This window comes from Lepisma saccharinum, unplaced genomic scaffold, assembly GCF_977018435.1.
Source record: "Lepisma saccharinum unplaced genomic scaffold, izLepSacc3.1 HAP1_SCAFFOLD_388, whole genome shotgun sequence".
Classification (NCBI taxonomy): domain Eukaryota; kingdom Metazoa; phylum Arthropoda; class Insecta; order Zygentoma; family Lepismatidae; genus Lepisma; species Lepisma saccharinum.
This window is the reverse complement of record NW_028143094.1, coordinates 153,326-175,550: the sequence shown is the minus strand read 5'-3', so window position 1 is coordinate 175,550 and position 22,225 is coordinate 153,326. Positions and strand designations below refer to the sequence as shown.

The following is a 22,225-nucleotide window of genomic DNA, read 5'->3' as shown; positions in this document are numbered from 1 at the left end:
CTTGTAAAGATTCCATTAAAAGTCAATGTATTCATTACAAGCCGGTAGTGTCCGTGACTGTACGTGTTATATAAGTTTTAATGAAACTTCTTACACTTGAACTCGACAAAAATAAATCGCTGAACAAAGAAGAATGGAGGAAACTTTTTCAGGTTGAAGCTAATGAAACATACGTACTTCCGAATGATCATGTGACAAGAACTATTTTCAGTACTGGCAATATTATCCACAGAGAACTACGGCTCAACAATGGACTGCAACTCGTGAGAGAATTCTTCTCCACAAAAAGCAGAGGAAGCCATTTCTCGGGTGTGTGAAATGAAGCAAGCAATATATCATGAGTGGAAGGAAGGAATTGTAGAAATATTAATAGAAATTCCGTTGTTTTATATTAAGTATTTATTTTAATATTTCGAACGCAGAGAAGAAAATAGAATAATAAGTGTAGTTAATTCAAACACGAAACCGACCAAGTGAGGACAGTAATTGAAATAATTGAAAACATTATGTGAATTCCTTTGAAGCAAGTGCCGCGTTGCCTGACTGTACACTTCATTTTGTATGACACTACTTTCTACCTTTGATTGGAGACTTTATACTCTGTCCCGACTATCTCTGCTGCAGCAAGGCTGAAGGGGGGGGGGGGTGAGTCGAGTGGGCAGAGCGAAGCAGTACACGATGCTGCGAAAGCTGGTAACTACAGCCGCTTTCTCCCGTTCCACGCAATCCCGTTCCCTCTCACGTGTTCATTGGTAGAGCCGCCTCGCGTCACTACTTGCGCAGAGACTTATTTTCGTTCGCTTGCTCCAGCGAAGTTCTTTTCTTGTGTATGGAGCGACCGTTCAAAATATTCTTGTGCAGAACACAACGCTCCGTGCTTTCGTTGTTAAAACGCTATTTGCATGATATAATTTTCTGCACCCTGTATTAGTAAAATGAAGTTAAAGATAAAACAGATTTTCAATTGTTTTCAATTATAAATATTGTTGAAAAATGCTTAAAATTAGTAATGTTAATTTTTCCACAAGGCCGTAAATTTCATAATGTATTTTTCTTGCAGAATTCAAATTGATACAAATAAGTGTTCCATTTTCTCAGAATGACGATAAGACCAAATTGTATTTTAGTTTATAATATTTTCGGGTATATTAAAATCAGCAAAAGTTCTTATTCGCAATATTGGAAGAAAACTGAAGATGAAATTTAAAGAAAAAAAAATTAAATGCTGACCAAGGCAAACATTTATACTATAAAAAATTATACATGAAAACGTAACTTTTCCACCCTCTAACAGGGTCTTCTTCAGACGAATATTCACAATTGAATATTCGTCTGAAGAAGACCGTGTTAGAGGATGGAAACGTTACGTTTTCATGTAATTTTTTTTATACTATAAAAGTTTGCCTTGGTCAACATTTTAATGGTTTTTTTAACATGGAAACAAGGTTTAACAGTGTTACAATTTAAATTAAATCTCAAATTACTATAGCTACTATAAGAAAATTATTTATTTGAGAACCTTGAATTGATGTTTTAAGTCCTTTTTATGCACAGATAGGCAAATGAAGACTTGACCTACATTTTAAAGTGGGATCCGAACCACTGTGCAATGTGCCTCCACTATGTATCGAACCCCTTGATTACAAGGCGACGACGATACCACTACGCCATCGGGAGGTCTTTATTTGAAAACCGGAAATAAAGGTAAACGAGCAGCAGAGTGATTATTTGTTCGTTTCATTTTGCACACGTTGCCTCCGCACAATGTCCAAAGTTATTTTTCACAGTTCTTCACAAATTATACTGGTTTGTTCTGCGGCTGTCTATGGAAGTAACAGTAACATTTTCGAGTAACAGTAACTGTAAACTACTTACATTATGAAATTAGTACCTGTATCTCATTTATTTTTCCACCTAACTAGTCATAAAATTGAAAGTTAGTTGTACAGTGGTGTCAAAATTTCTTCCCCATAAGACATAACAGACATTGCACCATTAAGTGATCGGGTGATTCTGTCTGTCTCAAGCGCAACTCGTCTTTCATGCAATAGCCAATAGACACAGGAAATGTAGGAAAGTCATGTCACTTGTCAGGTGGAATGTTGTTCGTCAGCAAATCGCCTTTTCTCAAGCCAGGTCGCAAAACGACAAGAGCTACACGTTATATGTCCGAAAATGATTTCCCTAAAAACGTTGAACGAAACTGTAAAATAATTCTTGCCTTAATTACGTAGTCTACTACACTATGTGCCGCAGTAGCTCAGTCGTCCGAGAGATAACCGACGGGGGAGAATCGGGATTTTGGCCACCTGTTCAAGCGGCTCCGGTGCCCACTCAGTGTCGTATAACGTGGGTACTTCGATGAAACTGGGGGGTAAGGCGGCCAGGGGCGTGGTGCTGATCACATCATTACCACTTTCTGCCTGATCAAGAAAGCTTTGGGCCTTATCTTCACACCCCCTACACGCCTTCATGGCTTGGTGCAAAGCACAAGGTAGCACTTTGCTTTTTAATTTACTACATACATCCAGATTTTGTCGGAACTGAACTTCCCAATCTCTACGTGGGCTTTCTTCCAAGTTCTGTAGGGATGTGAATAGGCTCCAATTTTTCTTGACACAATTCATACATGTTATATTTTGTTATAAGAACAACAGCCGATATCCTTTGTGTGGCTGCAGCATCTACGTCTTAGCATGGAAATATCTAGTAGCAAAGTAATGTGTGGAAAGAGAGAAAAACATAACGATGTGTAAGGGCACTCTGGAAATTTCGAAGTTTTTGTTTTCCAATTTGAACTGACATTCATAATATTCATTAACATTCACAATATTGACTAAAGAATAGCTTAGTCGTTCTGCTACTTTCAATTCTTCATTAGCGTAGTCACCGTAACTAACTCTCTAACTCTCGCTCTCTCTCTCTCTCTCTCTCTCTCTCTCTTAGCCTTCCCGATGGCGCAGTAGTGGCGGAGTCGCCTTGTAATCAAGAAGTCCCGGGTTCGATACCCGGTGGAGACACATAGTGGTTCGGATCCCACTTTAAACTGTAGATGCAGTCCCAATTAGCCTTACTGTGCATAAAGTGCACTTAAAATACCAAATGAAAATAAAAATAAAAATCACTGTAACTCTCTACAAAGCCAGAGGATCCAGGTTCGAAAGCTGTTGAGGCTTAGATGTAGCATTGCGTTCGTATCATTACCCATCATCTTCATCTTCGTGATTATCGCAAGAGGTAAAAATTCGACACAAAATAACCCAAACAGAAGCTTGGAATCAATCTGAATATTGGTTACGTTGGATACGTGGAAGAATTGTCTTAAAAATCACTTCTTGTGATGTAATAGGGTTTTTGAGTAGAGAGCATTTGTATAATACATATCGTTGTTGCGAACAATAAGTAGTTTCACGTTCACCACACTCTTCGGTTGTTTAGAAATCGTAAGGAAGAAGAATCTATAAATTTCCGCTTTCACATGTCAATGAAACTTTAACACAAGTTCAGTGTAGGTCACAAAAGAGATTTACATATTGTTATGATATCCTTTAAACGTCACGAAATCAAATTCCAATAGAATACACGATACTGCTCCTTAAGTTCCTATAAATGTTCACCATTAGTTTGCGAAAAAAAACACTAACAAAGATTTCCGTGTTTCCTTGAGCAGAGATAAGGAGCCTCCTTGTAGCAAGCAAGCTCCAACTGCTTCGATCAGTGACATTCACTGGCAGAGTGACTCACAGCAGGCCTGCGCTCGTTCCAGTGTGCGTATAAAATAGGTATTTTATTTCGTTCGTTTCAATCCACAGTTATATCAAGCTAACATTCTAATATTTTCGTAAAATATGTAGTAAACAAGTTGTATACATTATGGTCTTTCAGAGTGTTGTTGCCTGCTATTTACGCGCGGGAGATGATGTTGTAAACATTTCTGAACCCAAAGGTCGAGCACGAAGGAAAAATTGTGTAAGCATTGGAGGTAATAACAAGGTAATAGAAGTTGAAGGAAATGCTGGAATAAATTATATCAGAAATTGAGTAAAAAACAGTTTTCATCACACATAGGGCTATCAGATCACTCTTCAGCGGAAAGTAGGAAAAATTGTCTCAAAATGTTGGACACGAACGTATTTGCAGTAAATATAATAGGTTACTAGAATATCTTAGCATATAACGAGAATATGACACATCTTCCGCTCAAAAATTAATGTTGAAGTGAACGGTTGAGTTCAAAATTCCTCAACTGCTAATTAAAAGTACGTCCATAGTGATTTCAACTTGTGTATTCAAGACAGAACGTTTTTCGTCGAGACGGGGCCAGGAAGGGAAAACAATCCATGAATTCGGGAAGGATAAAGTTCACAATTTCGTAAACGAAGTCTGGAAGTTCTTGTTTATTGAAATGTAAAAAACTACACTGGGAAAGAACAGAATTGTGTGCCTTATTCTCTAATAAGGACTGCTGGAATGAAACTTGTTACTTCGAACAAATTACCCACACTTATAGTATCGATAGAACTTCACAAAGTAAGGATTTTTATACATATATCCGGACTTTTCCGGATCTAGAAAATCGTTAAGTAATTTCTGAGCTGGGATTATAATTCTTTTTCCGAACATCCAGTAGCAACCATGCACACACAATGATATAAGCATACTTCTCCAAGGAACCACATTATCTCAGACTCCTCTCAGATTTTCTGTTTCTCCATCTAATTTGAAGTTACGTCATGCCCAAAATACGTATAAGACATTTGTGATTTCTTTCAAATTCCTTCCGGAGGCCAGACAACTATAAAATTTAGGACACGTCCGGAAATAAGAATGATTCTTATAACCTCTTTTTATTTTCTTATTTAGCGTTGTTTTTCTTTCACATTTTGCTAATCGCGACGACGAGGATGAGTGATATGATGAAATTGATGATGGGGCACTCACAAAGAACACCCATACGCACGACTGGATTCAAACCCAGGACATCAGGCATCGTAGCGCACTGTGCTAACCACTCCGTCACCAACGGAATTCTTATAGCCCTAATCGTTCCCCAAGCATTTTTCCTATCTTTAACTACACACGAAATATAAAGAACATTCTAAATAAACAGGTGCCAGTTCACACTCTAACCGTAAAAAGACATACGCATGTGAAAATGCAAAATAATATTTATTTTTAGGTAGTTGTGATTTATTATTGCATATTAAAGAAATATATTAGTGATAAAATGACGGAAGTAGAGGAACATCTCCAATGAAACACTCATGCCTTATATATATTTGTATTCCTTGCCTAACAAGGTTCAGAGTTCGAGTTCCGACCAAAATGGGTTCATTGTGTATGTTCATTCATGTCTTTAATATAATCATAAATCGTCGTCATGAATAATTTAACTTCAGAGGAAGAAAACCGAGGTCATTACTAATAAAAAGAATAACAAAACAAGTTTGATCTTAAAGCCCTGGCTTTGCGCTAAATATTCCTTCACGGGGACTGACACTTTACCTAGGTGTAGACACGCTTCGTACAATTTGATGATATCGCGATTACGTAATGGATGTGCAACCACTTAACTGAACACCCCAAAATTCCCATTTTCTTACTAAATTCTAAATTAGCATAATATCACATACTTCATAATAAGCGCCGCTTTGGTGCATTTTGTGGATTGTTTCGTTGGTTGGTTGTTTTAATTAATGTTCCATTAATCAACATCAGGTTAATCGCGGCAGAGAAAGTGGAGGGAAAACGACAATGAAGCAGAACGAGGGGTCCTTGGTTCTCGATTAAATAAACTATTTCTACATGCAACTGAGTCGCTGCGTAAAATCGCTGAAAATGTCATTTATTAATTTATTAATTTTTCTTATCTTACATTGCTTTTCTAGTACGTTCGTCAACAAAGGTGATGAGGATGATTAATGAAGTAATGAAATGGATGATAGGACATGATGATCCATGCCTTACCAAAATTCTAAGTTGGGACTAATGAATATCGATTCGTCTTATTATTAGCCAAGTAGTTGTTTTTAACTCCAATTTTTTCAAGGACTTCTGGGTTGACAGCATGTGTGTTGCGCGATGATGATTCGATGAAAACCACAATTTCAGTGAACTTTCTTGACAGTAACTCTAATATCAGTAAAGAAAACATTTCCTTACGAGTAGCTGATGTTAAGAAACCAATTCCTGAAACTATTCCTGGTGGTCTCACTGCACCCAGTTGTTGTCTGTTATGGCTGAGCCTTGGGGATACGACTCACGCTGCTGTCAATACTAAATCTTTCCCGAGAATCCAGGCCGGCCAGGCAATCCTAAGCGACAATTTTGTTATTTGGGTTGCATAGACAACAGGCTTTAAGATGTTATGATATCGTAGGTCTCATGGCCCAAGAACTACTTTCTCTGACTGTACACTCCTGTTTACATAAAGTGTCACTCTTTATAGGGTCGAACAGTTGAAGTATGTCCCAGAAGTGTAGAATTACTATTTTTCGCATAGAGAATATTTTCCTTTGTTCAATTTTTACGATTTGTTGAATCATATGCTCGCCTGAAAGAATGGATGAATTAGTGATTATTGAAATCGTGAGACCATAGGAATAATCTTATTTATTGCAAGGAACCAGAATGTATCTATTCCAAGCGTATTTTCGTTTGAATAATTTTGACATAAAGCTATATAATCTCCAATAATACTCATTGGTATACCACAGTTCAACAGTAATTCTGAATAATATATTGTTTGCTCAAAAAAATACAATAAAATATTATTTTTTCATCTTTAAGTAAAAGATGTGAATTTTATTGCCTCTGTATTTACATAAAATATATTAACTTAGTTATAAACACTGTTGATTTCTTAGAGTTCAGCATTACTGAGATAAGAAGTGTGAGAGAAGTTTTCTAAGATACAATATGGTAATAATTATCATATATTCGGGATATACGAATATATTCAAATTAACATTTTTGTTTCAATGTAACTTCACTCTCCTTCTTTCTCATCCTGCAAAACAGTATGTCGTTCACTCAGAGATACGTATGCTTTTTGCTGTCTTAGAATTATCATTCCATTCAGAAAGCAATGAATATCCTAAGATTTTGAGAAAATACCCTTAAAAATTTGAAATTAACAAAAGAAATCAAGGAATGTGTACTACAACTTGACAGACAAGACAAACAAGTTATACCATTACCATTATTTTCAGTTTCTCTAATATACAGTTCCAACTTGCTGACTACTTCCAACCAGATAATTTCTTGAGTATATGTTGGACTCTTGATTTCTTGTAAACTATCACCATTCAACCATGTATCTGCAAAATGTGTACAGCTCAAACAATCCATGCAGACGATTTTGTTTCCAAAGAATCATATCCACAAAGTTCCACGGTATTGGGTTACCATTCTTAGTCAAATCTGTTGTCCTTTTTACAAATTTCAAGGTATTCGTACAAGACACGTCAAATTGAATCTCAAATGTTCATCTGCAAATGGAACAAATAAAAATATTGTTAATATTGTGTATGTGTCTATGAACTGAACAAAGAAAAAAAACAAAGTTTCAAAATAAAAAAGGAGGAAAATCATGTTCAAATCAGGTCAGAAACAACTCGTTCCAACCATGTACAAGAGGAAAGTGAAACTATAATGAACGACTGATTTGTAATACAAATTCCGATGTACGTACATTTGAATAGCACCAGTGAAATACGAAAATAATCTCACAGGAACGATAGTAGAGCATTTCGTACAATGTCGATTTAATGCCAGAATGTAATCTATATCAAGGTATTGCATGCTCTAGTAATAATCACAAGACTGTAATTATCTGCATTATGCCTAATTTAAAATAACATTCTCTTCTGATTTTACAATTGCAAAGAATTATCAATTTCGTTTGTAAGGGAAAATGCGTGCTGCGTTGCAAAGATAGACAAGTTGAAGCGATATTCTCACATAAATTGTATCGGAAGGTATTTCCTCAACATTATCAATAATACATTCTGCATCACTCTTGCATATTCCAAACGTTTTGCTTTTGATGGATTAAGCAACAAGCATTTAAATATAAGACTTACCTTTGAGTTTTTTCTGATGTTCCCTTCTTCCAGCATGTACTGGATTCGTTATTCTCTGGTAACTTGGTTTAACTTTCACGATTTCAAAGCACTCGCATTCATCATCATATCGTTAGAAAAAACAGAGTGAAATATCGGCAACAGTGTTGGCTAAAATTTAAACCACGGAGTATATTGCGACGAAACACCACTTCAAAAATTTTAATGATAACTATTTTTTGAATGTACGAATTGTTTAATTTTTTCATATTTGATTTCAGATGCTTGCAGCTTATTTATTTATTGACATTTTACTTGGGATTACCGCTAAGCAGTTTTTCCCATATCTATGTATGTACTGTACATAAACTTACATTTTTGTACATTATTATTAAAATACACTATCAATATTTATTCTCTACTAAATAGTTAAGCTACATTTTCTAAAAAAAAGATAACAATATATATCCAACTGTAAGGTTCGGTTCACAAATCAAAGATTCCAAACAGTGAGGAAAAGGAATTTCACAGTTTATATGGTTTTTATAGAATGTCTCTCTTTCTTGTGTGTATCATTACACTCAAATATGATATGGTGTATATCTTCCTTGTTGCCACATTGTACAGTTTGGGTTTTGTACAATCCGGATCTTTTGTAAATGACTTTTAGTAGTTGTATGTCCTGACCTAATACGATTTAGTAATACTATCACATTCCTTGTACCTTGAACATTTGTAAACCAAGTCCTGATTCTATTTAATTTAGCTATCCTCTGATAAAAGCTGCCTGCATTTTGAAATTCACCTTTGCACCATTCCTTCCAGTTTTCCTTCAACTTTTTCTTCACCCTCGGTAGAAGATCTGTGTACCAGGTTTTCAGCTCCAGTACAGGTTGAATCACCCTAGCTTGTTTTGCATACAAATCTGCCATATCTTATCCTAAATTTTGACAATGTGCTTTAACCCAGGTTATATGAATTGTCTTTCCACTACTCCTTAAATTTTGTAAAGTTTTTACACAGTTTATAATAGGTATTGAAATAATTAGAAATTTAATTCGTCCAATAACATTATCAGTGCGAGCATTTAAATAATAAATCGTAATTGGACTGAATTGAATGTAATACACTTTTGGAATCCGTTAATATTAATATATTTTTTCTTGCAATTTATATGTATAAATTAGTGTTTGGTAAATTGCCCAAGCTTCAGCTGTAAAAATGGAAAAATCTTCCGGTAAATGTATCATAATTGATTCCTTCTTCTATACATCATAAACAGCACATCCTACATTTTGACTACTTTTTGAACCGTCTGTATATATAAAGTAATAATCTTTCCATCTTTCCATGTAATCATATTTTGTATATTGTTCAGGAAAATAAATTTCTCTATATTCACAAACAGGAAAAGCTAGAGTATATATGGGCTTACTCCTTACTTTCAATATTTTTTGATGATCCTCATAGTACTCATTATATAATTGCATGAATCCTATATCTTCGCAGTTGTTAATTTTGCCTGTATCATATAATTCAACCAAGTCGAATAGAATGTCGTTAAACGGATGATTAACTTCTGTTTTTAACAGTTATTTAATAGACATTTCTCTTTTCCTACAACTTAAGTTCCATTCGCATGCTTCCATGTATACTGCAACATTGGGAGTACTCTTCATCAGTCCTAGACACTTTCGAAGAACATTCCTCTCCATTACTTCCAAAGGTCGAAATGCACGTTCCGAAACTGTATTAAAGACTATAATCCCGTAATCTATTGTTGGTTTGTAATAGTTTTTGTAAAAATTCATCATAGTACTAGGATGACTTCCCCATTTTGTTATAGCCATAGAACGAAATACATTGTAAATTACTTCTGCCTTTTTCACTAACATTTTTACATGAGGTTTCCATTTAATTTAGTATCAAATATAACGCCTAAATATTTTACTGTATTTTCTATGAGAATGTGTAACTTTTTTGTGTATTGATTCACATTTTTCGGAGCTCCTTTTTTACTAAATATAATCAGCTTTGATTTTTCTGACGATATATTGATAGACCTATTCTCAAGAAATTTCTTTATCTCTATTATTTTCGCTTCCATGTTTGTGATTCCATTATCTAATTGCTTGACACTATCATATATACATAAATCATCTGCATATTGTATAAATCCAAATGGCTCAGGACATATTCTTTGAACATCCATTAAATATATATTAAAAAATAAAGGGCTTAAAGGGCTTCCCTGTGGAAGTCCTCTTGTTATCCATCTAGGACCCTCAACTTTATTGTGAAAGTAAAAATATAAACAACGATTTTTTAATAGATTCCAAATTATTTTTAGATGCATATAAGGTATTTTCAGATTTTGTAGAATGTTTAATAATTTATTTATATTTACATTATCATATGCCCCTTTAATATCTAAGAAAGCAGCAATAAGACTACTTTTCCTTTTCATTGTATCATACATTTTTGATGATAACATTGCCAATGCATCTGTACACCCCATGCCCTTCCTAAATCCAACTTGGAGCCTTGAAAATAAACCTTGACCCCCTATATGCAAACTAATTCTCTTTAGAATTAATTTTTCAAAACTTTTCCCCAGTACTGAAGACAAAGCTATCGGTCTATAAGATTCTCCTTTATGTGGGCTTTTACCAGGTTTCAATATTGGTAAAATCATTTGAGTGTACCACGATTGCGGTACATTTCCTGAATTCCTTATATAGTTGTGGATGTTACAAAGATATATTATACCACATTCCGGCAAATTTTGAATCATCGAGTATGATATTCCATCTTTCCTGTAGTTGTTTCCTTGGCTCTAATTATTATGTCTCTTATTTCATGGATCATGATATTGGTGTATAATCCTTGTGAATGTCTATCTTTAGAACTGATTTACCTGATAAAGAGAAAATTTCATCAGGGGCATCCGCAGGTTCGTGTTTATTATTACATGTTACCTTCATAATATTTATTTATTTATTTATTTTTTTTATTTCGTCTTCTTTTACATGGCGAAGTTAAGGCTGTGGAGCCTTTTCTTCCACTTGACCATGTTTACAAAAAAAATTGAATATGAAAATAATTAACATATTGAAAAAAAAGGAAGAAAAAAAAATATAAAAAATTACAGAGAAATAAAAAAAATACAAAGAGAAATTACATATAAGAAAGGTAATCTAACCTATAGATACGGACAAACACACTCACACTCACACATACATATTTTTGCCCTTACACACGTACAAGCAAATACATAACACAACACTTACTTAAGCACAGTCCAATATTTCACATACTTAAAACACAGTCCAAAACGGTATACTTTGACGATAATTCATCTTAACTATTACTCTAATTAATTTTAGTGCCTTACGTCCTTCTATCATTCTCTGCACCCGCCATATTATTAGGGAAATCAAACATTTAATTTTCATTGTATAATATGTGTAACTTTAACAATTTTTTGAACGTCACAATTGAGGAAGAGACATGAATTTCAGGTGGCAACTTGTTCCAAAGGCCTGCTGAGGTAACAGTAAAAGAATTTGCATAAAAGTTGGATTTGTGGAGTGGAATGGACAGCAGAGACCTTTCGCGCGATCTGGTGTTGTGGCTGTGAAAGTCGGAAAGATGTTGAAATCGGTTATAGAGATATTGCGGGTCTTTTATTTGGAGGATTTTGTACAGTAAAATTAACTTATGGAAATTACGTTTATCGCTTAATTTAAGCCACTCGACCTTCGCAAAGTACGATGTCAAATGGTCTGAATATTTTAGATCGAAAACGAAACGAATGCAGGCATTTTGAATTCGCTGCAGTCGTTTAGCTTGCTCGTGATTGACATCCAAGAAAGCTATGTCGCAATAGTCAACAATGGGAAATACAAGAGACTGGACCAGTTTAATTTTTATGCGTTCAGGGAGGAAGTTTTTGAGCCGATAGAGTGAATGCAATGCACCGAAAGCTCTTCTAGATACAGAGTTAACTTGCTCTGCCCAGGTGAGATGTTGGTTGAGTATCACACCCAGATTCTTAACAGTAGTGGAGAAGGGCAGATGAATATCATTTACGTTGAGTCTAGGGAGGCTAGATTTATCTATTTTGCTCAAAATTCTAGGGGAACCTACAAGAATACACTGGGTTTTAGTCGGGTTTAGATGTAAGCCATGGTGTGCAGACCAAGTACTTATTTGTTTAAGGTCATTGTTCACAATTTCTATTGCATGCAGTATTTCTTGCGGGGGGAAAGAGAAATATAACTGAAAATCGTCGGCATAGATATGGTATTTACAGCCGTTAAGCACCGTCGGGAGGTCGTTTATATACAGAGCAAATAAGAGGGGGCCGAGTACGGTGCCTTGAGGGACACCACATGGAATGTTTTTCCACGACGATTTTCCATATAGGTCAACGACACATTGTCGACGTTCTTGTAGATAGGAGCAGAACCAATTAACCGCGGAGTCGGAAAAATTGAAAATCGATGATAATTTAGCGAGTAGAATTTCATGATCAATTGTCTGAAAAGCTTTTGTAAAGTCTAGAAGTACCAGAATCGTAAGTTGTTTATTGTCTAGCCTAGCCTAGCCTCATGTCATCGGTTACGTTGACGAGAGCCGTGCAAGTGCTGTGGTTACTTCGAAAGCCAGACTGAAGAGGATCTATTAAATTATTTCGCCTTAGAAAGTCCCGGGTTTGATCGCTAACGAGATGCTCTAGGGCTTTAGACAAGGCTGGGAGGATGCTGATTGGTCGGTAATCGTTGACGTTTATTATGTTGTTTGTTTTAGGTATAGGGCGTACCAGGGCGAGTTTCCAAGACGAGGGAAATGCGCCGGTAATTAAAGAAAAATTAAAAATATGAGTGATAGGAGCAAGTACGTGGTAGAGAATTTTTTTAATCATGAGGATAGAAATTTCATCTACTCCTACGGCCGATGACTTTATCTTCTGTAACGATTTTCTGACCTGTTCCGGCGAAAAATAAGAAAAACAAAATTTTAGAGCAGTTGTGGAGCGTGTTTCAATGTTACGAATCGTGTCGTGTTTCACATTATCATCGACGATCGGAAGATCACAAAAGTGATCGTTCAATACTTCCGGTGGAAATTTATTCACGGATTCGTGGTTTCTCCGTTTCCCAACTCCCAGTATTTTCAATTTTTTCCAGAGGACGTCAGGTTTGCTTTCGTATGTTAGTAGTTCAGACGCGAATCGACGCTTTGATTTTCGTACTTCCTGGGTGCAACGGTTCCTCAGAATTCTGTAATTTTCAAAGATGGATGTGTTATAATCACCGACCTTGATCGCCTTCCTATATTTGGTGTACGCTTTGTCACGCATCGCCATAAGCCGGTGCAACTCGTCCGTCAGCCAGGGAGCAGGGGGACGCGAAACACGCTTCTTCCTGACTGGAGCATGTTTATTGTACAATTGGAGGATAAAGGTATTTAACAATAAGACTTGCTCATCCACTGTAGGTAACGTACTGATTAAATGCCATGGTACAAGGGCAGCGTCTTCATTTAGGCGGGCTTCGTTAATGTTTTTGAAGTCTCTATATGAAACTTGTTTTGCTTTGTATTTAGGAATGCGAAGATAATAGGACACGTAAATTAAATCGTGGTAGGAAATTCCAGGCACTGGTATTTGGCCATGGCGCATTACACGATTTTCGTCAGAAACCAAGATGACGTCAAGCCACGAGTCGGAAGTGGCCGTGTGGTGGGTTGGATTTAAATGGCAAATGGAAAGATTTAAAGCAGAGAACGTATCACGGAATTCTATAACCTTTTCTTTTTTGCTACATAGGTCAGTATTCATATCTCCCAGAACGATCGTGTGTGAATATTTTGGTAGAAAGTTTGCAACGTCGTTCTCGAAGTTATCAAGGCGAGTGCAAGGTGGACGATACACTACCGCCAGGAGGAGTTTTTGTTGACAGATACTGATTTCGAGGATTATATATTCCGACGAACCTTCATAGGCATCGGGCGACTTTGAGAGAATTTTGGCAGGGACGTCCTCGCGCAAATAAATTGCCACTCCCCCTCCCCTCTTTCCGATTCTGTCTTTCCTAAATAAACGAAATCCCGGAAGATGCACCAGATCGTCCGAAAGACTCTCCTTCAACCATGTTTCCGAGACCAGTAAGGCATGTACGTCTTTGTTTATTTGAATTATATTTTCTACTTCTAGGAAATGAGCGAGAATACTTTGCGCGTTGATATGAATTGCGTTAAAGCTGCCGGGTGTAAGATTCAGCTGCGGCCCAGAATATGGATAAACCGTTTCCGTTTGTAGCCCTGCAGTTGAGTAGGAAAGGCCATTGTTGCTGTTTGTTGAAGAGGTACAAATGTTGCAAAGTTGGTTGAAAAAGTTTGACGTCGGCGTTGCCGAATTTACAGTACACAAATCGTCTCTATCAGCCATAATATTGCTTACGGTTTTTAGAAGTGCTGACAAATGGATGGAAAGCACTCATTTTAAACGAGATTACATATATAATTAGTTTAAAAAAGATTTGACTTACCATAAAAGTAGCGTTGATGAAAGGCAGGTGCAGTGAACACAGAAATAACACACTTCCATTAGATTTAAATTTAAAGACACTCAAATGGACGGAACGTATGCACAAGGAAGAAAAATTGATACGCAAAGAAAAAATAGTTTCACACGCTTGTACACAATAAAAACACATAACACACAACACACACACAATTGCATTATTTAAACATACACTCATGAATCCTTATTGCAAATTTACTTTTCATCCCGCATTTATTTCATGTTGTCAAGTGCCGCTAGTGTTGTGACGGATACTTTTCGGCCAGTCGGTAAGAGGATGATAATTCTTCCATCTTGGGTCCACACGTTCCGTTGGCCGTGGCGGTCTTTTGCCCTCCGCAACACATCTTGTCGCACGGACGTCAGGGATTCGGTAATGAGCAGCTTCGTCCCTTTCAGTGATTTCTTCCGCCTCCAAACTTCGTCCCTGGTGCGGTAGCTGGTCAGACGAAATATGATAGGCCTCCTTCCTTCACGGACGGCATCGGCGGCGGTTCTTCTTTGAGGGCCAAGGCGGTGAGATCTTTCGATGTGCTCCAGAGTGACGTGTTGTAGGTTTAGATTCCGGTGGAGAACATCAAGTACCAGGGAGTCTGTATTTTCGTTTGATCTTTCAGGAATTCCATGCAGGAGGAGGCAGTTTCTCCGAGAGTACATTTCAAGGTCGTCGATTCTGATGGCATTTTCTGCCGTTTCCTTCCTTAAAATCTGCAGGTCGGACCTCACAACTTTGAATGTGTCTTCAACCTCCTCCTTGAATTTCTTGAAGGAAGCGCAGAGATCTTGCAACGGTGTAACGGCGCTGCTGTCCACGCTGTTAGGGGCTGGCTGCTGCTCGACGATCTCTTGCAGGCGGCTCTCGAAGTCCCGTAGCATCGACTCCACACCGTCTACCCGAGTTGAAACTGTATTGATAGATGGCTTCGACATTGTAATCTTTGATTATTCAAAGATTATTCATCTTTCCAGGTTTCTTTGAGTGGTATTAATCGAGGGGTATGTGGTTTGCGGATTGATTTAAATTTAGCCCACATGGTACTGATACACTCTTTGTTATTTATGTCTTCACAATACTTTACCCACGATTGTCTTTTTGCACTGATATAACTTTTCTTGGCTGCGCTATTGCTTTCTTATAATTAATCAAAGTTTCCTGATTTTGTATTGTTTTATAAACTTTTGTAGCTTCAATTTTCTGTATTTTAAAATTTTGGCAATCTTTGTTCCACCAGTGTACTATTGGATACTTTTTTACAACTTCCTCTTTTGCCCTTGTACATGATCTGTCCATAACAATACTAACAGAATCTACAAAATAATCATATGTACTCTTATCAATATTATTTAAATCTATATTTTAAATAAAATTGTAAGTAATTTGAATATTTATTCCAATCAGCTTCGTTAACTTTCAATCTTCTGAGCGGAGTATTGAAAGATCTCACTGAATTAGTATCAGTATAAAAGAAACATGGATAATGGTCACTGGTTCTTTGATCACTGGTTCTTTGATCACTGTCTGTTTCCCACTGAAATTTACCACATATATCATCTGACATTCAGGTTAAATCTATAGCTGTTGGCCGAGTACCTAATCTTCCTATATACGTAGCAGACCCGTCATTAATTACAGCAAAGTTGTACAAATCCATACATTCTACTAACACTTTCGCCAACTTATCTTCATCCTGATCTCCCAATATTGTGTGATAGCAATTGAAATCCCCTGCTATAATAAAAGGCTTTTCTATGCATTCAAACATTTGCGATAATGAATTTGTCATTAATTTCTGTAACTCTGCACCTGTAGGTATATATATTATAACGATAAAATCTTGCTAATTATCAGGTAAATCAATTAGTCGCCGTAATAAGCAATGACATGTATTGGATGGTGGCTGTACACCGAGAGTTGGACGGCGGAGCGCGGAGGACTAGCCTGTTTCCCGAGAGAAGAGGCCGATCCTCGGGCTAAAAAAACATAAAATACAACTTTAGTACCAATGATCAGATTCACCTGAAATTTAAGACGGCGCAGCAGCAGATTATAATCGACAAAATCCCAAAAGCAGAATTTGATAGGAGATGAATTAAGCCAGATATTAAAGATTAAACAACGAGACTGGACAACAATAACTACAGACTCCCTGGCACTCTCTTCGGAACGAACGTGCAGGTTACAATGGGGCCCGGTCTTTGGGTAACCTCTCTTCGAGGTGCTTTTGAAGAAGGGTCAAAGAACTCCAAATACACGGGCGAAGATAGCAGGACAAGAGGGTACGACTTGAGGACGATTTACCAACGCTTGGCAAGAGAGGGTACCGTAACGAACCTTTTGAATAGCAAATAAATAGACGAGCGGAGAAGCAGAAGACACAGTTTTACTCAGATTTTCTTCGACGTGTTATCGTGCACAATCTCTCGCGAACCACCCGCTTAAAGTATCCGCTTTGTGTGTCGCACCGTTCCGTGTTGTGTTTATTTCGCACGTGGCTGTTTACTATCAAGATAGAGTAGAGACAGAGAAAGGCCCCGCTGGGGGGCGTCTGACCTAGTTGCCAACCTTGAAGATGCGGAAATCCAATCTTATCGCCCGGAAGCCAGCTATTGACCAAGCCGCCAAGCATCCACTTCTCCACCACGAGGACTTCAGTCAGAGCCGACAAAGGTAAGCCGGAATGGACGTGAAAATGGATAAGCTTCGTTCGCCCCGTCGTGACATCCAAGGAACTCGCTTAATTATATAAAAAATCTTGAAGAGACATTGCTTATTACGGCGATTAAATTGCATCCACTATATTTTTAAATTGTAAAACCGTACTGATTCAATTATTCATTTATCCAAAGTATTTAACATTCAGATTGTACGACGCTATAAATTGTCTATATAATTATATAACAGTGATCCAAGTTCACCGCAAAAGTAACAATATAAATATTAACATTCAATTACAACAACATAAAAGGAGTAGTGTTTTGTCGTACAGGTTAAGCTCCTACCGGAACATGGTTTTTCCCGGAAAAGCAAAAGTAAATGTCAAATTAAGAACAGTTTAAATCAATGTAGCTAACTTTAAACATGCCGCCGAACTATTATTGTACTAATTACTCATGTCTTTTGGATTGCCGAGATATGAATGCGTGAGTGAATGTATGAATGAAAGGGTCAATGATGTAATGTTTATGCATGTGCTCTTTTATAGAAATTACAGTATATATAGAACTAACCCTGTGGTGTGATTTGTTCTACCCTATGTAATCTCTTGGGCTCCAACTGATGGCATTTACCCTGGGACAAAAGGTAAATAGGTTATTACTGATTGCCTTTTGTTTATTGGTTTAATTGTTTTTGTGGGTTTGACATTACCATTGTAATGTAGAACCAGAATGACGTGAGGCACGTTAAATAAGTAGACGTCGGAGTTACAATATAGATATAATACTAACTTTTTGATTCATAAAAGCAATTTTAATTCCTACGACTTCAATTTTGTATGTGTCGTATATAGACAATGTATAATCAAAAGATATATGTTCAAATGGAATGCTTTCATGAATCATAATTGCAACTCCTTTACTATCATCTTTAATCTTTTCATAAATTATGTGATAATGATTTACTTTAAAATAATTTATGTTTGATGGGTTCACAGAGATTTCCGATAAACATAAAAGCTCAGGTCTATATTCATCTATTGATTTCACCAGATTTTGCTTTCTTGCTTTCAGTGATCTTACATTCCAGTGTACCCCCACGAATGTTTTCCATTATTTTTTCTTCCACACCCTAAGGTGTCTCTCCAAAAAATAACAACTCCTCAATAATTTTCTGCACCTGGCCATTTATTTGTGAGCATTCTGTTAGTATTTCTTTTATGCTTAATAAGTCCGAATTTTTAGTTAATGTCGCCATAAGTTTCGCCATTAATTGTAACAAATTATACATAAGATCCTTCTGAGATGTTATGTGAGGAAAGTACACGATTTTTTTCTGTTCTTCATTGATGTTCACCTCCTGCATGCTTCTGTTTGTACTATCCACATCTTCCTCATTATTCCTTGTCTGAATTACAGTTCCTGTCATTGTTTTTGATTACTTTGTAATTTCTTTAGAGAACCTTTACTTGATTCTCCTTGAGAATTTCCACCATTATAATGCTTTGTTTGCGAATAGGAATTTAGTCTGAAATTTTTTTCAAATTTATTTTCAAATTTGGAAAAATCTCAATGACCTTCTGGAGGAACTCTTTTCCATGAAACATTTTCCAAGTATGTATCTGATTTTCTTTCACCCCAATACTTAAGGCTTCAAATCTGTTTTGTATTGTTATGCTATTTCCTACAACACCAGTCTTTCTTGTGTTAATTTCACTTACTTGACTTTTGTTTATATGTTTTATTTTATTTTATCAGCATATGAGTTGCATTGTACAACATAATTGCGTGGAACGTTACCTGTTATAACTTTATCTCTTGCTTCTTGCCGGGATAAATTATCATATACCATGACTCTCATGATTTCTCTTTCCATTTCCCATTTTACACATGACTTATCAGTAGCAACATGTTCTCCTCCGTAATTTAAACACTTCGGAGTTTCATTACAATTTTCATGTTCCTCTCTTCCACATCTAGAACACTTAGATTTATCCTTATGGCTGCTGAATGTGCGAACCTGTAACATTTCTTACATTGCATCACATTTCTAACTTTAGGAGTAACATCGAAAATGTGACTAACCACTATAATCTGTTTAGGCATTTCTTGAGATCTAAACGTGATTGATATTAGCTTAGTAGGAACAAAATAATATGAACCATCATCTTTTCGAATTCTCTTTTTCATTCTTTCCACTGATATTACTGTCGGGTCTTCAATACTTTCCTTAATTTCCTCCTCTTCAAATTCAGTGGGTACACCATATATCAATCCTTCCTTCACCAATAAGGATTCTGGAATGAACACATCAATATTATTTTCTGTATGAAAATACATATTTTTCATGAAATTGTTAGCTTCATTCCTGGTGTAAAAATAAATCTTTGCGCTATATAAGCCACTTGGTTGGATATATCTGACCCTTATATCTTTCTTTCGCAATTCATTTCCTATTTTCATAGAGTTAAATTTTTTTTCTGCACCTTTTGTACTAGTCATTATTACAAAATATGGCCCATTATGTGTATCATAATACATTTTACACTTGTCTACATTATTTTTTCGACCTTCTCCAAACTTGTTTACTTTATCTCTATTATCTAACCTGTCAATCCTTACCGCTTTTGCTGGAACTTGATCATCTTCAGGAGATCTGACTCTTTTAACTTGTTTCCTAGATGTTTCTTCTATAACAATTTCATTGTCTTCTACCAAATTCGTTATAATTTCTACTTGATTATTAAGTTCCATATAACCTATGGCATCCGCCATGGCCTTAGGCAAATCACAGTAATGTGTATATTTCCTTTATCCGTAGTTTTAAACTTCAACTTAAATAAGTATATGGGTTTAACTCAATTCAAGTCACAAAATTATCTCTTTAAAAACATTACTCACTGAATTAACAACTATTAATATTACCACAATATTACACAAACAGCTCAGGTTCCATCAACCACAGGCTATTTCCATGCTTGCAGCTACAGCCTATGGTCGTTGTTTCACATCATCTTCCTTACTATACGACGCACGGTTTTAGAAGCGATATCGGGCGGAGTTACGGTGAGCGTGTCCTTGGCGACCAGCCAATAGCAGGAGTGCAACGTTGTACAGTTAGGAAACTGCGGCTAGCAAGTTAAGCGCCGTGTTCTGTAATTTTTTTGCGCGCAAGAAGTTCTTTATAAAACTTGCCACTTTAAGGTTCATCATTGCATGGGACACGACATTATGAACCTGACTGTCCAAGTCCCATGCATTTCCGTTGCCTACAGCCGGAGATATCGTTTCTCGAAGAAACAAGGGAAACAGCGCGTCTCTACACACACACAATGACCCTTCGTTTTCCTTCAGTGTTCCGTCTGTTTATTTTTATTTGCCACCTTGTTAACCCCGCTGAGTTGTGTCTTGGTGAAGCTATGGGTGTCAAATTGAACAATGGCCCTTCATTGTCGTTGGCGTTTACGAACATTGCGAGTCTGAGTCACTTTCACTTCAGCGTTTTCGTAACAAGGGCGGTGTAAGATAATTGTACTCGTACGCCACGAAGAACAGTTGTGAGACGATTCAATATGGCCCTTATTGATTGATTAAATGTTGGTTTATTTTACTTCGCTTTTCTGCTATCTTTGGCTAATCGCAAAGATAAGGATGGATGATTATATGATGAAATTGATGAAAGTATAACCACCCTGCCTGAAGCTATCAAACACATTTCGGGTTATACAAATAAAAAAAATATAGTTGAAGTAAGATATATGTAATAGCTCGCTTTCATACAGCATACACTTACATTTCTGCAAACGCACAAGCAACACCTCGAAGCAACCTTGCACGTAGCTGGCTTCGTACCGAACTATTTCCTTCACTTGACACTGGTACAAACGAAACAGGTAACCTTCGCACAAAGCTGGCGAGGAAAAAAACTGAATCGCAAAGGTCACGTGGTCGCTACACTGCCAGTCGCTCTCTATCTTAACAGTCCATACGCGCTGAGTAATGCTCGTTCGTTTCGAGTCCCTGTGACGGGTACGCCAAACTTTGTATAACCAACCTGCCTGAAGCTATCAAACACATTTCGGGTTATACAAATAAAAAAAAATACAGTTGAAGTAAGATATATGTAATAGCTCGCTTTCATACAGCATACACTTACATTTCTGCAAACGTACAAGGTTGCTTCGAAGTGTTGCTTGTGCGTTTGCAGAAATGTAAGTGTATGCTGTATGAAAGCGAGCTATTACATATATCTTACTTCAACTGTATTTTTTTTTATTTGTATAACCCGAAATGTGTTTGATAGCTTCAGGCAGGTTGGTTATACAAAGTTTGGCGTACCCGTCACAGGGACTCGAAACGAACGAGCATTACTCAGCGCGTATGGACTGTTAAGATAGAGAGCGACTGGCAGTGTAGCGACCACGTGACCTTTGCGATTCAGTTTTTTTCCTCGCCAGCTTTGTGCGAAGACGTTGCAGTGCAGTAATCATGTCAGGAAAGGCGAAAGAAATGGAGCAGCTTTTAAAGCAAATGGAAACTCGTATGTTCGAAAAACTACAAGAGCAGAGCAACGAGATGCAGGGACAATTACGAGAACAAGGTAAGGAGTTAATCCAGCGAACTAAACACGTTGAAGAAAGAATTAATTCAAGTGTGTGCAAAGTTGAAACCTCGTTGAAGCAAGAAATGGATGTCGTAAAAAGTGAAATAGTGAGAATTGAATGTAACCTGAATGCAAAAGTTGAGTTACTTCAAGAAGATTTTGTGTCGTTGGAAAATAGAATAGAAAAGAAAATAGCCGACGATAAAGCAAATATGAAAGAATGTACAGGTGTGTTCAAACAACAAGTTTTAGAATTACGTAATCATTTAGAAGGTAAAATTAATGAGATTGCAGATAAATGCAATGCACAAAACA

The 22,225-nt window shown here is 36.7% G+C and overlaps 1 long non-coding RNA gene across 1 annotated transcript in view; it reads right to left on the bottom strand.

Annotated features, from left to right (window-relative positions):
- Nucleotides 1-22,225, bottom strand: part of LOC145982751 (uncharacterized) — a 128,715-nt gene that overhangs the window by 24,839 nt on the left and 81,651 nt on the right. The gene's annotated exons all lie outside the window — the stretch shown is intronic.